General features: G+C 46.2%; 4 non-coding genes across 4 annotated transcripts; 1 reads left to right on the top strand and 3 right to left on the bottom strand.

Moving 5' to 3' along the window:
* Positions 1-2,174: 2,174 nt before the first annotated feature.
* TRNAR-UCG (transfer RNA arginine (anticodon UCG)) lies at positions 2,175-2,247 on the bottom strand. Its single transcript has one exon. It is a non-coding gene; the product is annotated as a tRNA-Arg (tRNA).
* A 2,996-nt stretch (positions 2,248-5,243) lies between these two features.
* Positions 5,244-5,316, bottom strand: TRNAR-UCG (transfer RNA arginine (anticodon UCG)). The gene has a single exon. It is a non-coding gene; the product is annotated as a tRNA-Arg (tRNA).
* A 3,925-nt stretch (positions 5,317-9,241) lies between these two features.
* TRNAR-UCG (transfer RNA arginine (anticodon UCG)) lies at positions 9,242-9,314 on the bottom strand. Its single transcript has one exon. It is a non-coding gene; the product is annotated as a tRNA-Arg (tRNA).
* A 759-nt stretch (positions 9,315-10,073) lies between these two features.
* Positions 10,074-10,146, top strand: TRNAR-UCG (transfer RNA arginine (anticodon UCG)). The gene has a single exon. It is a non-coding gene; the product is annotated as a tRNA-Arg (tRNA).
* The last annotated feature ends 3,750 nt before the right edge of the window (positions 10,147-13,896 follow it).

Here is a 13,896-nt window from a genome sequence, read left to right as displayed (position 1 = left end):
AGACTGGTGTGTTTGAGCATCTTCAAATACCGCCAGACTAAACCGGGATCGAATCCATCGACGTGAGCTCAGAAGGCCGGCGATTCTATCGTCTGAAATACTGAGCTCGGCCGACAAAAAGACAATTATGTAGCTGTAGATAACAGAAACACCTCTACCAGTGACCAGACTAACCAGGAGCAGATATAGCACAAAGCTCTAGAATCTTATACCAAGTTTGCCCAAAAGCTGCTAAACTTCCTTACTAATCATCTCGGGGAATCAATTTCACTGAAATCTTGCTCGAGTGGAACTGCAGCGAACTGCAATATCGACGCACCCTCTGCTGCCGACTGGCCAAGTTGTACAGAGTTCGCAGTGTGCCCAACAGATGCCACTACCATATAGGCCATGTAATATTCATTTTTACGCCTCCACTTTACGAGTTTCCTCCAGGCATAATTGCCGCGTTCAAGAGTCGGCGAAGAGAGACGCGTTTTAAACCGCGGTCTGGATAATGTTTATATGCTAGCGGGGATCTCAACACTTCACTGCCTTATTCCCAGCTTACGGCCTGAGTAGTGGAAGGAGTGGTTAGCACGCTGCCTGTTCGTCATCTTTAACCTAAAACATCTCATGACAACAGCGAAGTTACGTGAGTTGTATTTCCTCAAAATAAACTGTAGCTTACGATTTTTGTACCGTAAGCATGTATAGTAGTTAATATTCACACTAGGAGCGATTTTCTAGGGCTATTGCATAATCATGGCGCTTGGCGTAGGTCTACGTGGAATGTTGCCTTGCTATCGTTCAGCAGCTGTTGTAAACATAGCACTTACCGTGCGTATTGTCTGGCTCCGTGGCTAAATGGTTATCGTGCTGGCCTTTGGTCACAGGGGTCCTGGGTTCCATTCCCGGCAGGGTCGGGAATTTTCACCATGATTGGTTAATTTCGCTGGCACGGGGGCTGGGTGTATGTGATGCGCAGGTCGCCTGCGGGGGTCAAATCAAAAGACCTGCCAGCACCTGGCGAGCCGAACATGTCCTCGGACACTCCCGGTACTAAAAGCCATACGCCATTTAATTCTTTTTTTTTTACCGTAGGTATTCAAATGTCCGCCTCTGTGGTGTAGTGGTTAGCGTAATTAGCTGCCACCCTCCGGAGGACAGGGTTCGAATCCTGGTTCTGCCACGAAATTTAAAAAGTGGTGCGAGGACCGGAACGGAATCCACTCAGCTTCCGGTGGTCAACTGAGTGGAGGAGGTTTGATTCCCACCTTAGCTATCCTCGAAATCATTTTCCGTGATTTCCCACTTCTGCTCCAGGCGAATGCCGGGATGGTACCTATCTTAAGGCAACTGCCACTTCCTTCCCTCTTCCTTGGCTCTCTCTTCCAATCTTCCCATCCGGCCGCTCGGGAGTGGTACTGGTCCTCCTCCCCAGTTGTAGACTAACCCCGACCAAATGTCTCACGCTCCAGGACACTGCCTTTGAGTCGGTAGATGTGGGTTCTTTCGCTGAGTAGGAGGGAAAGAGCAAACCTGGAGTCCGGCTCCATGGCTAAAGGGTTAGAGTACTGGCTTTTGGTCTCACGGGTCCCGGGTTCGATTCCAGGCAGGGTCGGGAATTTTAACCTTCATTGGTTAATTTCGCTGGCACGGGGGATGGTTGTATGTGCCGTCTTCATCATCATTTCATCCTCATCACGACGCGCAGGTCGCCTACAGGAATCACATAACAAGACCTGCACCTGGCGAGCCGAACATGTCCTCGAACACTCCCGGCACTAAAAGCCATACGCCATTTCATTTTTTAACAAGCCTGGACGATAAAGTTACTATAAATGAAAATCTGGAACATTGATAACCGATATAACAACTGTTTGCAACAAAATGATGATGAGTTGCATGCATAGCTATTCCTACAGACACCATTCAATCATTATTTGATTCGATTCCCTGACGAGTAGTACAGTGGATTCACGACTTCGTACTGTAATCTGCATACTGTATATGTTCGTATGACAGTGAAATGCTACGGTAATCACTTCTCCAGTAGAGCTTAATCAACATATCAAGGAAAGACAAGGAACTTATCGCTATTGCCTATGAACGTCAGCTTATTCATAAATTCAGGTCACAGAAATTTTTCACCCGCCTGAAACATGCTCGTGTAGTTACCACGACAAAATTTCCGATCGTGACAGGATTCGAACCTGCAATCTTCGGATCCGAAGTCCGACGCCTTATCCATTAGGCCACACGGTCGAGTAGTTCGGTGCTTCGTCTTTCAACGTACTACGTTGTACTGGTGCCATCTCAACTCGCATTTCGTCCCGGTTCGGCCAGAAGTTCATATCTCACAACGCTCTTCCTATTCATTATATTCCTCAAGACTGGTCACGTCTCCCAGCCACATATTGATATGCAGTCTATCAGAATATTCTTCTTCTTAATCTGTTTACCCTCCATGATTGATTTTTCCCTCGGACTCAGCGAGGGATCCCAATTCTACCACCTCAAGGGCAGTGTCCTGGAGCAGGAGACTTTTGGTCGGCATATACAACTGGTAAGGATTACCAGTACCTCGCCCAGGCGGCCACACCTGCTATGCTGAACTGGAGCCTTGTGTGTGTGTGGGGGGCGGTGGGGTGAGGAAGATTGGAAGGGATAGACAAGGAAGAGGCCGTGGCCTTAGGGTAGGTACCATGCCGGACTGGGGGAGAAGTAGGAAAACACGAAAAACCACTTCGAGGATGGCTGAGGTGCGAATCGAACCCACCTCTACTCAGTTGACCTCACGAGGCTGCGTGGACCCCGTTCCAGCCATCGTACAACTTTTGAAATTTCGTGGCAGAGCCGGCAATCGAACCCGGGCTACCGGGGGTGGCAGCTAATCACACTAACCACTACACCACAGAGGCAGACCGAAAGATATATTCAACAGGGATAAATTTAGAATGCTGATCAGAACATCCGACACTCTCCAGTAACTGACAGCTAAAACATTGCGTCCTGGAGCGGGAGTGAAATCGACCCAGGAAAGAAAAGCAACCGACAGTGCAAAAATGAAGGAATACTGGGCTAAGAAGAAAGCTCACCAGAATTAGGAACCACGTGATCCAAGGGTCCTCAACGAAACAAGAAGAATCACCATCACCATCAGCAAACAATAATATGGAATTGGAGATCAAAACCTTGGCTGGTAAATACTCCGACGAATGGGTTCTTCGGTACAATCTACAGTAGTTGTTTAAAAAAATAAAACTTTCTGACGAGGAAGACACACACTGAAATATCAAAAACTGGAATATATGCTGTGAAAAACTACCATGTCCGCCTCTGTGGTGTATTGGATTGTGCGATTAGCTGCCACCCCCGGAGGCCCACGATCAAATCACGGCTATCCACGAAACTTGAAACGTGGTTCAAGGACAGGAACGGGGTCCACTCAGATTCGAGAGGTCAACATAGAAGGTGTTCCATTCCCACCTCAGCCATCCTCGAAGTGGTTTTCCGTGGTTTCCCGCTTCTCCTCCAGGCCAATGCCGGGATGGTACCTAACTTAAGACTACGACCGGTTGCTACCTCTTCCTTGTCCATCCCTTCCAAACTTCCCATCCCGCTACAAGGCCTCTGTGAGGCCGCCTGCATGAGGTACTGGTCAATGGTGGTCACCCTTCCCAGCTGTAGGCCTATCTCCCCAAACAAAATCCTCACGCGACCGAGCTCGATAGGTGCAGTAGCTTAATTGCGGCCAGTATCCAGGATTCGGGAGATAGTAGGTTCGAAACCCACTATCGGCAGCCCTGAAGATGGTTTTCCGTGGTTTCCCATTTTCACACCAGGCAAATGCTGGGGCTGTACCTTAATTAAGGCCACGGCCGCTACCTTCCCACTCCTAGCCCTTTCCTGTCCCATCGTCGCCATAAGACCTATCTGTGTCGGTGCGACGTAAAGCAACTAGCAAAAAAAAAAAAAAAAAAAAAAAAAAAAATCCTCATGCTCCAGGACACCGCCCTTGAGGCGATAGAGATAGGATCCCTCGCTGAGTCCGAGGGAAAAATAACTCTGGAGGGTAAACGGATTAGAGTAATTAGCTGCCATCACCGGAGATCCGGGTTCGATTCCCGGCTCTGCCACGAAATTTGAAAAGTGGTACGAGGGATGGAACGGGGTCAACTCAGCCTCGGGAGGTCAACTGAGTAGAGGTGGGTTCGATTACTACCTCAGCCATCCTGGAAGTGGTTTTCCGGGGTTTCCCATTTCTCCTCCAGGCAAATGCCGGGATGGTACATAAAGGCCACGGCCGCTTCCTTCCCTCTTCCTTGTCTATCCCTTCCAGTCTTCCCCCCCCCCCCGCAAGGCCCCTGTTCAGCATAGCAGGTGAGGCGGCTGGACGAGGTACTGGTCATCCTCCCCAGTTTTGTCCCCCGACCCAGAGTCCGAGGGAAAAGCCAACTCTGGAGGGTAAGCAGATTAAGAAGAAGAAGAAGAAGAAGAAGAAGAAGAAGAAATAATAATAGTAATAATAATAATATCCGCATCTGTGTTATAGTTGTTAGTGCCACCCCTTCCCCCCCGGAAGATTGGGTTTAATATCCGGCTCTGCCACGAAATTTGAAAAGTGGTACGAAGACTGGACCGGGGTCCACTCAGCCTCGGGAGGTCAAATGAGTAGAGGTCGGTTCGATTCCCACCTCAGCTATCCTCGAAGTGATGCTCCGTGGTTTTCCACTTCTGCTCCAGGTGAATGCTGGGATGTTACCTAACTTTTGGCCACTGCCGCTTCCTTTCCTCTTCCTTGGGTCTCTCTTCCAATCTTCCCAGCGAATCCCCCCCAAACTAATTGTACTAAATCAGTACCTAAATAGGGAACGGCTGATACGAGATTTGTGATTACTGTTGCCCCTCAGAAAGATATTTGTCCTCAAGGTGAGGCCAACCGCTAAATGTACTGGTCCTCCTATCTAGTTGTATCCACGACCAAATATCTCAAGCTCGAGGACAGTGCCCTTGAGGCGTTACAGGTGGGATCACTCGCTTGTTCCGGGGAGAAACCAACCCTGGAGGGTAAACGGGTTAAAAAAGAAGAAGAAGAAAAATCACTTCTCCAGTAGTGCTTAATCAACATATCATGCAACGACTAGATGATTATCGCTATTGTCAGCAATTCATGAATTCAGGGTACAAAAACCCGTCTGAAAGAAAGAAGGCATTTACTAGTTTGTTACTCCTTCCTAATCCTACCACTACAAAATGTTCGACCGTGACAGGATTCGAACCTGCAATCTTCGGATCCGAAGTCCGACGCCTTATCCGTTAGGCCACACGGTCGAATTACACGATGAGTCGACTTTCAACGTACTACGTTGTATTCGACCCATCACAGCTAACGTTTTCGCCTACCCCTCATCCTCATTATCAAACTGGTGCTACATCTGTTATTTGCTTTTATATCGCACCGACATAGACAGGAATAGGATGGACTAACAAACTTCTTTCTTTCTTTCTTTCTTTCTTTCTTTCTTTCTTTCATAATCCGTTTACCCCGCAGGGTTGGCTTTTCGCTGGGACTCAGCGAGGGAATCAATCAATCAATCAATCAATCAATCAATACTGATCTGCATTTAGGGCAGTCGCCCAGGTGGCAGATTCCCTATCTGTTGTTTTCCTAGCCTTTTCCTAAATGATTTCAAAGAAATTGGAAATTTATTGAACGTATCCTTTGGTAAGTTATTCCAATCCCTAACTCCCCTTCCTATAAATGAATATTTGCCCCAATTTGTACTCTTGAATTCCAACTTTATCTTCATATTGTGATCTTTCCTACTTTTATAAACGCCACTCAAACTTATTCGTCTACTAATGTCATTCCACGCCATCTCTCCGCTGACAGCTCAGAACATACCACTTACACGAGCAATCGTCTTCTTTTTCCCAAGTCTTACCAGCCCAAACTTTGCAACATTTTCGTAACGCTACTTTTTTGTCGGAAATCACCCAGAACAAATCGAGCTGCTTTCCTTTGGGTTTTTTCCAGTTCTTGAATCAGGTAATCCTGGTGAGGGTCCCATACACTGGAACCACTTCCGCCTCTAGGGCAGTGTCCTGTAGAGTGATTCTTTGGGTCGGGGTATACAACTGGGAAAGAGGACCAGTACCTGCTATGCTGGGAGAATTATTGAAAGGGATAGACAAGTAAGGGGCATCCCGGCTTTTGCCAGGAGGAGAAGTGAGTAACCGCGGAAATCTACTTCCAGTATGGTTGAGGGGGGAATCGGACCTCCTTCTGAGGCTGAATGAAACCGTCGTACCATTTTTCAGATTTCGTGGAAGAACCAGATATCGAACCAGGGTTCCCGAGGGTAGTAGCTAATCATGCTAACCGTTACACCATAGAAGCCGACGTAAGGACTAACTACCAAATGTTTTCATTCCTCCCCTGAAGGGGGAGGAGGGCCTCGTAGACGGTGACGCCGTCTCTCAGGCCGGTTGATTTGTATCGGAGAAGGAGACATAGAATTGAAGCGAACGGGGCCTTAAATGAAAATACAGCCTGGCGTGTAAACGGAAACAACTAAAAACGATCTTCGGGGCTGCCAATAAATGGTGTTCGAACCCACCTGCTCCCGAATACAAACTGATGTTGTCTACGTGCCCTATACTGTGTAGTGAACTCGCTCGGCAGATTTTCCAAACAGGCTACAGAATGCTTTATCTGTGGATGGAGGTGGTAGAACTCATCCACGAAATCCCCCACCTGAAATAAGGGGTGACTAATATGGGTAAAATCCAAGGGCCCGGTTTTTTCAACTCTGTGTTAAGTTTTACTTAACAGTTGTTATTAATGCAATACTTCAGTTAAAAGTACCCTGTTTACCGAACACATTTCCAACATTTGTTGCGAAACAATTGGTAAAGACAAATTAATACGTTTCCGTGAGATTCCAGATCGCATTTGGCAGTGTGCATCTTTTGTTTAGGGGCTGCCTGGCCGAGGCGTTAAAGGCGTGCTCGGTTCGCCCGGAAGGACGTGGATTCGAATCCACGTCAGGAAGTCGTAAAATTTAAGAAACGAGATTTCCGCTTCCGGAGGTGCATATGGCCCTGAGGTTCACTCAGCCTACACCAAAAATGAGTACCAGGTTAATTCCTGGGGACAGGCGACCGGGGGTAGAGCTAACCACTCTACCCCATCACGTGCCGAGGTTAACAATGGTGGAAGCCTTTACCTTCCACTCCTCCAAGGGCCTTCGTGGCCTGTGCGGAGGTGACTTTGCTTTGCTTTGCATCTTTTGTTTCCTTACATAAAGCACTTCTGGCAGTTTGTTGGAATAGTATTTTTCACACATGGTTGACATTGTTTCCTTACATAAAGCACTTCTGGCAGTTTGTTGGAATAGTATTTTTCACACATGGTTGACATTATTACAGGTTATGGTTAGCGGAGACCGGTAGAATGTAAGCATGTCAAGTAAGAGGCAACAAAAGCGTTATTATAATGAATGCGAGACAAATACTGTTATAGATTTAATTTGGATGTATGTGAGTGTGCTTGAAAACTGAAAGAATGGACTGTTATATCACAACATTCAATATATTCTTACACGAGTGTAGTTGAAGGCTCCTGCATCACCGAAGGATGTGATAATTGATATGTCTTGGATGATTTTCGGGCATTTTTTACGATGGGGAATATAATGTAATGACTTGTTAATAATACAATGGCAGCAGGAATTCTTTGCAGAATTCTACATAGTGCATAGTCGCCTACAATTATATGAAAAGAGTCTGAAGCATAATATCTAAGAATTATAAGCAACTGCAGCACTGGAGACTCTCTAACCAATTTTCAATTTCTTCTAGTACCTTGTTCGTTATGGCTTTGGTAATTAGGTATCTTTCTAGAAAACTTTCTACCGAGCTCGATAGCTGCAGTCGCTTAAGTGCGGCTAGTATAGAGTAATCAGGAGATAGTGGGTTCGAACCCCCCAGTCGGCAGCCCTGAAGATGGTTTTCCGTGATTTCCCTGTACCTTAATGAAGGCCACGTCCGCTTACTTCCAATTCCTAAGCCTTTCCGATCCCATAGTCGCCATAAGACATATCTGTGTCGGTGCGACGTAAAGCAAAAAAAAAAAAAAAAAAAATGGAAAAAGAAAACTTTCTTCTAACAAATCTAAAAAAAAATAGTTTATTCTTAGTTTGAGTCGTCGTTTGCATCTTTTCTTTCTTCTTTCTTAACCTGCTTACCCTCCAGGGTTGGTTTTTCCCTCGGACTCAGCGAGGGATCCCACCTCAACCACCTCAAGGGCAGTGTCCTGGAGCTTCAGACTCTTGGTCGGGAGATACAACTGGGGAGGATGGCCAGAACCTCGCCCAGGCATCTCACCTGCAATGCTGAACAGGGGCCTTGCGGGGGGATGGGATGATTGGATGGGACAGACAAGGAAGAGGGAAGGAAGTGGGCGTGGCCTTAAGTTAGGTACCTTCCCGGCATTTGCCTGGAGGAGAAGTGGGAAACCACGGAAAACCACTTCCAGAATGGCTGAGATGGGAATCGAACCCACCTCTACTTAGTTGACCACCCGAGACTGAGTGGACCCCGTTCCAGCCCTCGTACCACTTTTCAAATTTCGTGGCAGAGCCGGGAATCGAATCCGGGCCTCTGGGGCTGGCAGCTAATCACACTAACCACTACACCACAGAGGCGTACTGTAGAAAAGTTTCTTGTGATAACTCTAAAAAGTCGTTCTTAGGTTTGCATTCTTCAGTTTATAAACAGCAGTAAAACTTCAAACTTACGTCTTCTACATGCTAACATTTTGAAATTTTCACAGCTGTTGAGGTATTTAACACAGAGCTGATATCATGTTGGCGGTAGAGGTGGGATCCCTCGCTGAGTCCGAGGGAAAAGCCGAACCTGGAGGGTAAACAGATGATGATGATGATGATGATGATGATGATGATATGTTAATTTAAGTCAAGTGTGAACAATTTGTTAGAGATAACAATTCTTCATGAGACGGTCATTTGGTTCAATTATGTGTTAAATCTCCTTAACAGCAGTGTTAACATTCGTTGAAGGAACTGGACCAAAGACTCTCAACTTACAGTACGAGCGGGTCCCGTAGCAGGGAGTAGCATAAATACAGGATTATCCCAACCGTCTGTCACCGTTCAGCTGTTTATGAATTCAGGCTATAGACATTTTTACACACGTCTGAAACGCGCTCGTGTGGTTACCATGACAAAACTTTCGACCGTGACAGGACTCGAACCTGCAATCTTCGGATCCGAAGTCCGACGCCTTATCCGTTGGGCCACACGGTCGCGGTGCGTTACAACCCTTCTCTAGTCAACTCTTGTTCTCTCCTCTTCAGACATTAGCTTTTTTCTCTTTTTTTGTTAGTTGCTTTACGTCGCACCGACACAGATAGGTCTTATGGCGACGATGGGACAGGGAAGGGCTGGGAGTGGGAAGGAAGCGGCCGTGGCCTTAATTAATTTGCCTGGTGTGAAAATGGGAAACCATGGAAAACCATCTTCAGGGCTGCCGACAGTGGGGTTCGAACCTACTATCTCCCGAATACAGGTTACTGGCCGCACTTAAGCGACTGTAGCTATCGAGCTTGGTCAGACATTAGCCCTACGAAACCTAGGATGCCATTCTTTATCACGCCTTTTGTGGCCCTTTCCTTTTTTTGACAACACTTTCCAAGGACACTGCCCTTTAGGCGGTAGAGGTGGGATCCCTCGCTAAGTCCGAGGGAAAAACCGAACCTGGAGGGTAAATAGATGATGATGATGATGAATGCGTACTATACAAACTAACCGTTTTAGAAAATAAAACTTCCTGACGAGGTAGATTCTTTCTTTCTTAATCCGTTTACCTTCCAGACTTGGTTTTTCCCTCGGACTCAGCGAGGGATCCCATCGCTACCGCCTCAAGGACAGTGTCCTGGGAAAGTGTTGTCAAAAAAGGAAAGGGCCACAAAAGGCATGATAATGAATGGCATCCTAGGTTTCGTAGGGCTAATGTCTGAAGAGGAGACAACAAGAGTTGACTAGAGAAGGGTAGTAGCGCAATGCGACCGTGTGGCCCAACGGATAAGGCGTCGGACTTCGGATCCGAAGATTGCAGGTTCGAATCCTGTCACCGTCGAGATTTTTGTCATGGTAACTGCACGAGCACGTTTCAAACGGGTGTAAAATTGTCTAGTTTGAATCCACAAATAGCAGAACGGCCACAGAGAGTTGGGATAATCCTGTAGTTATGCTACTCCCTGCTACGGGACCCGCTCGTAAGTTGAGAGTCTTTGGTCCAGTTTCTTTTTCTTCTTTACCTGTTTAGCCTCTAGGGTCGGGTTTTGCCTCAGACTCAGCGAGGGATCCCATCTCTACCGCCTTAAGGACAGTGTCCTGGAGCTTCAGATTCTGGGTCGGGGGATACAAATGAGGAGGATGACCAGTACCTCATCCAGGCTGCCTCACCTGCTATGCTGAACAGGGGCCTTGCAGGGGAATGGGAAGATTGGAAGGGATAGACGAGGAAGAAGGAAGGAAGCGGCCGTGGACTTAAGTTAGGAACCATCCCGGCATTTGCCTGGAGGAGAAGTGGGAAACAACGGAAAACCACTCCGACGGTGGGTGTTGTTGTTTAAAATTAAATTTTATCGATCAGGCCCATGACGTAGGGGTATGTGCCTGTCCTTTCTCCAGACCCGTTTAAGGCCAGTCCAGTTATTCTAATTCTAGAATGATTATCGGATAGGGGTTCGGTTTGTGAGACCAACTGAAGAGCTATTAATACGAGAGCTTGCGGACGCGGTCAAGAAACAAAGCAATAAGGCTGAGGATGTCATGGCGCTGAATACCTGACACTCAAGGATCTGCATACCATCTGGTTGTGGAGCATTCTTCTTGGCAGGCCAAAGCCGTAATGAAATGTTGCACTACGGGCTTGTTTTTTGTTTTGTAATTATTTCATTCTTGACGAAAAGATGACATTCCTGGATCAGAAGATGATCTGCGAAAGGAAGTTTAAAACTTGTCTCTCACAGTCAAACATGTGGTTCTAATATTACATAAACCGAGCTAGATAGCTGCAGTCGCTTAAGTGCGGCCAGTATTCAGTATTCGGGAAATAGTGGGTTCGAACCCCACTATCGGCAGCCCTGAAAATGGTTTTAAGTGGTTTCCCATTTTCACACCAGGCAAATGCTGGGGCTGTACCTTAATTAAGGCCACGGCCGCTTCCTTCCCAGTCCTAGCCCTTTCCTGTCCCATCGTCGCCATAACACCTATCTGTGTCGGTGCGACATAAAGCCTATAGCAAAAAAAAAAAAACATATTAGTGTCCCACTAACATATTTTACTGTTTTCGGAGATGCGGCAATTTTGTCCGTATGAGTACTTTTACGTGCCAGTAAATCTACTGACACGGTGCTGACGTATTTGAACACCTTGAAATACGACCGAACTGAGCCAGGATCGGCCCTGCCAAGTTCGGGTCAGAAGGAGAATATTTCAACAACAGAAAAAAAAAAAAAAAAAGGATCAATATTCTAATTCTTAAAGATACAGATGGTAACCTTAGAGGAATAAAGCTTACTGAGCATCACTGACAGTATTTGAAAAGCAATCTTGGATGACAGTCTAAGTAACGTAGTGAATATAACCGAATTTCATTATGGATTTTTGAAAGGCAAGTCTCCGAATGGTCCTTTATTTATTGTTCGACAACATCAGGACGAGATACTGGAAGGAAATAAACATCTGTATTATATGTTCAGAGAGATGGAAAATGCCCATGATAGCATACCACGAGACCTGGTATTCTTGTGCCTAAGGAAGAAAGGAATTACAGGAAAGATGGTCAATGACGGCTCTTAAACATCAGCGAGCACGCCTTATGGGAACAGTAAAGCATTTTACATCAAAGTAGGCTTCCCGCAGGGTTCAGTATTCGGTCCATTTCCGTTTGTTCTGATAATGGGCGTCATAAGAGAGCAAACCAGAGACGATAGATCGGATAATTAAATAGTTATAGCAAACAATGAAAGTTCTTCAACAGAGTACAAGAAGAATTGGAACGTAAGTGTCAGGATCAAGACAGAAAAGACAGCAGAAGACAAACAGATAAAATTGATAGTATGGGCACCACGGGAAAGATGATCCAGATAGATAAATTTAGGTACCTTAGTGGAATACTTACTGAGTGAGGAGATGGATGGAACAAAAGGAGAGATGTAGCTGGGATGGTAAATATTAGTGAAGTCTTCAGAGAAGGAAAGTTTACGGAGTTCAGGCGTGTAATGGAAAGTGATGTGGAAGCGTGGAGAATTCCTGAGGAAGGAAGGAGATCCAGAGGAAGACAGAGGTTAAGGTGGGAAGATGTAGTTGAGAAAGACGTTGTGAATAAGGAACCTACAAAAGAGAATGCCGTGGACCGAAATATGTGAAGGAAACGCACCAACACAGCCGACCCCTAACGTTGGGAGCAGGTAATGAGGAGGAAGATCGTATACCAGTAAAAATTGTAATTGAGGACTTCCCTTTTCCAGTCGTATGGACCTTCTTGGCCATTTTTCCGATTTCATGGGGTCGATATATTTGGTAGAATGAGCTCAGTTTTTAGCCAGATTCCTTTCCGGCCACCAACCCTGGGTGGAGTGGTGTATTTTCTATAGCGCGTTTTTTAACGATGTGTTGTATCGTTGTATGTGGATCGAGAAAGAATTGTGTATTCGAATGAGTACGACCATACCTAACTCCGAGGCCAAGGAATTGAAAGACGCAGCTAAAATTGCAGACGCGTGGGAGGCGAACCCGGATCCATACTAACCTAAGTTCGTTACCAAGACCAATTATTCAAGTTGCAGAACATTACAGGCCTATGGATGCTGAGGCCAAACTAACGAAATTTTAAAGAAAATATTGTTAAAACTAGAAGGAGCCCGCCTCTGTGGTGCAGTGGTTAGTGTGATTAGCTGCCATCCGCGGAAACGCGGGTTCAATTCCCGGCTCTGACACGAAATTTGAAAAGTTGTACGAAGGCTGCAGCAGGATCCACTCCGCCTAGGGAGGTCAATTGAGTAGAGGAGGCTCGATTACCACCTTAACCATCCTCGAAGTGATTTTCCATTATTTCCCACTTCTGCTCCAGGCGAATGCCTAGATGGTATTTAACTTAAGACCATTGCAGCTTCCTTCCCTCTTCCTTGTCTCTCTTCTATTCTTCCCATCCCCCACAAGGCCCCTGTTCAGCATAGCAGGTGAGGCCGACGGGGTGAGGTACTGGTCCTCCTCACTAGTTCTAACCCGACCAAATATCTCATGCTGCAGGACACTGCCCTTGAGTCGTTCAGATGGAATCCTCGCTGAGTCCGGGGGAGAAACCAAACCTGGACGATAAAAAAATTAAAAAGAAATAAAATATGGAACATTGACCAAATAACAAGTGTAACATCACAACTGTTTAACGTAATGTTGACGATTTTAAGGTAAACTGTTGCAAAACATAGCTATTCCTCAAGACACCATTCAAGCATTACTTGGTTCGATTCTCTGGCAGGTAACACAGTGGACTCACGACTTCATACTGTAATCTCCATACTGTATCTGTTCGTACGACAGTGAAATTGTACGGTAATCACTTCTCCAGTAATGCTTAATCAACATATCAACTGAAGACTAGGAGATTATCGCTATTGCCTATCGACGTCAGCTATTCATGAATTCAGGTTACAGAATTCTTCACCCGTCTGAAACATGCTCGTGTGGATATCACGACAAAATACTCGCCCGGGACAGGATTCGAACCGGAAATCTTCGGATCCGAAGTCCGACGCCTTATCCGCTTAGCCGTTTCAGAACGACATCATCACCCACCTTTTTACTGTCCGCCTCTGTG

This window comes from Anabrus simplex, chromosome 11 (genome assembly GCF_040414725.1).
Source record: "Anabrus simplex isolate iqAnaSimp1 chromosome 11, ASM4041472v1, whole genome shotgun sequence".
NCBI lineage: Eukaryota > Metazoa > Arthropoda > Insecta > Orthoptera > Tettigoniidae > Anabrus > Anabrus simplex.
The sequence above is the reverse complement of the archived record's forward strand: the minus strand, read 5'-3'. Positions and strand labels throughout refer to the sequence as shown.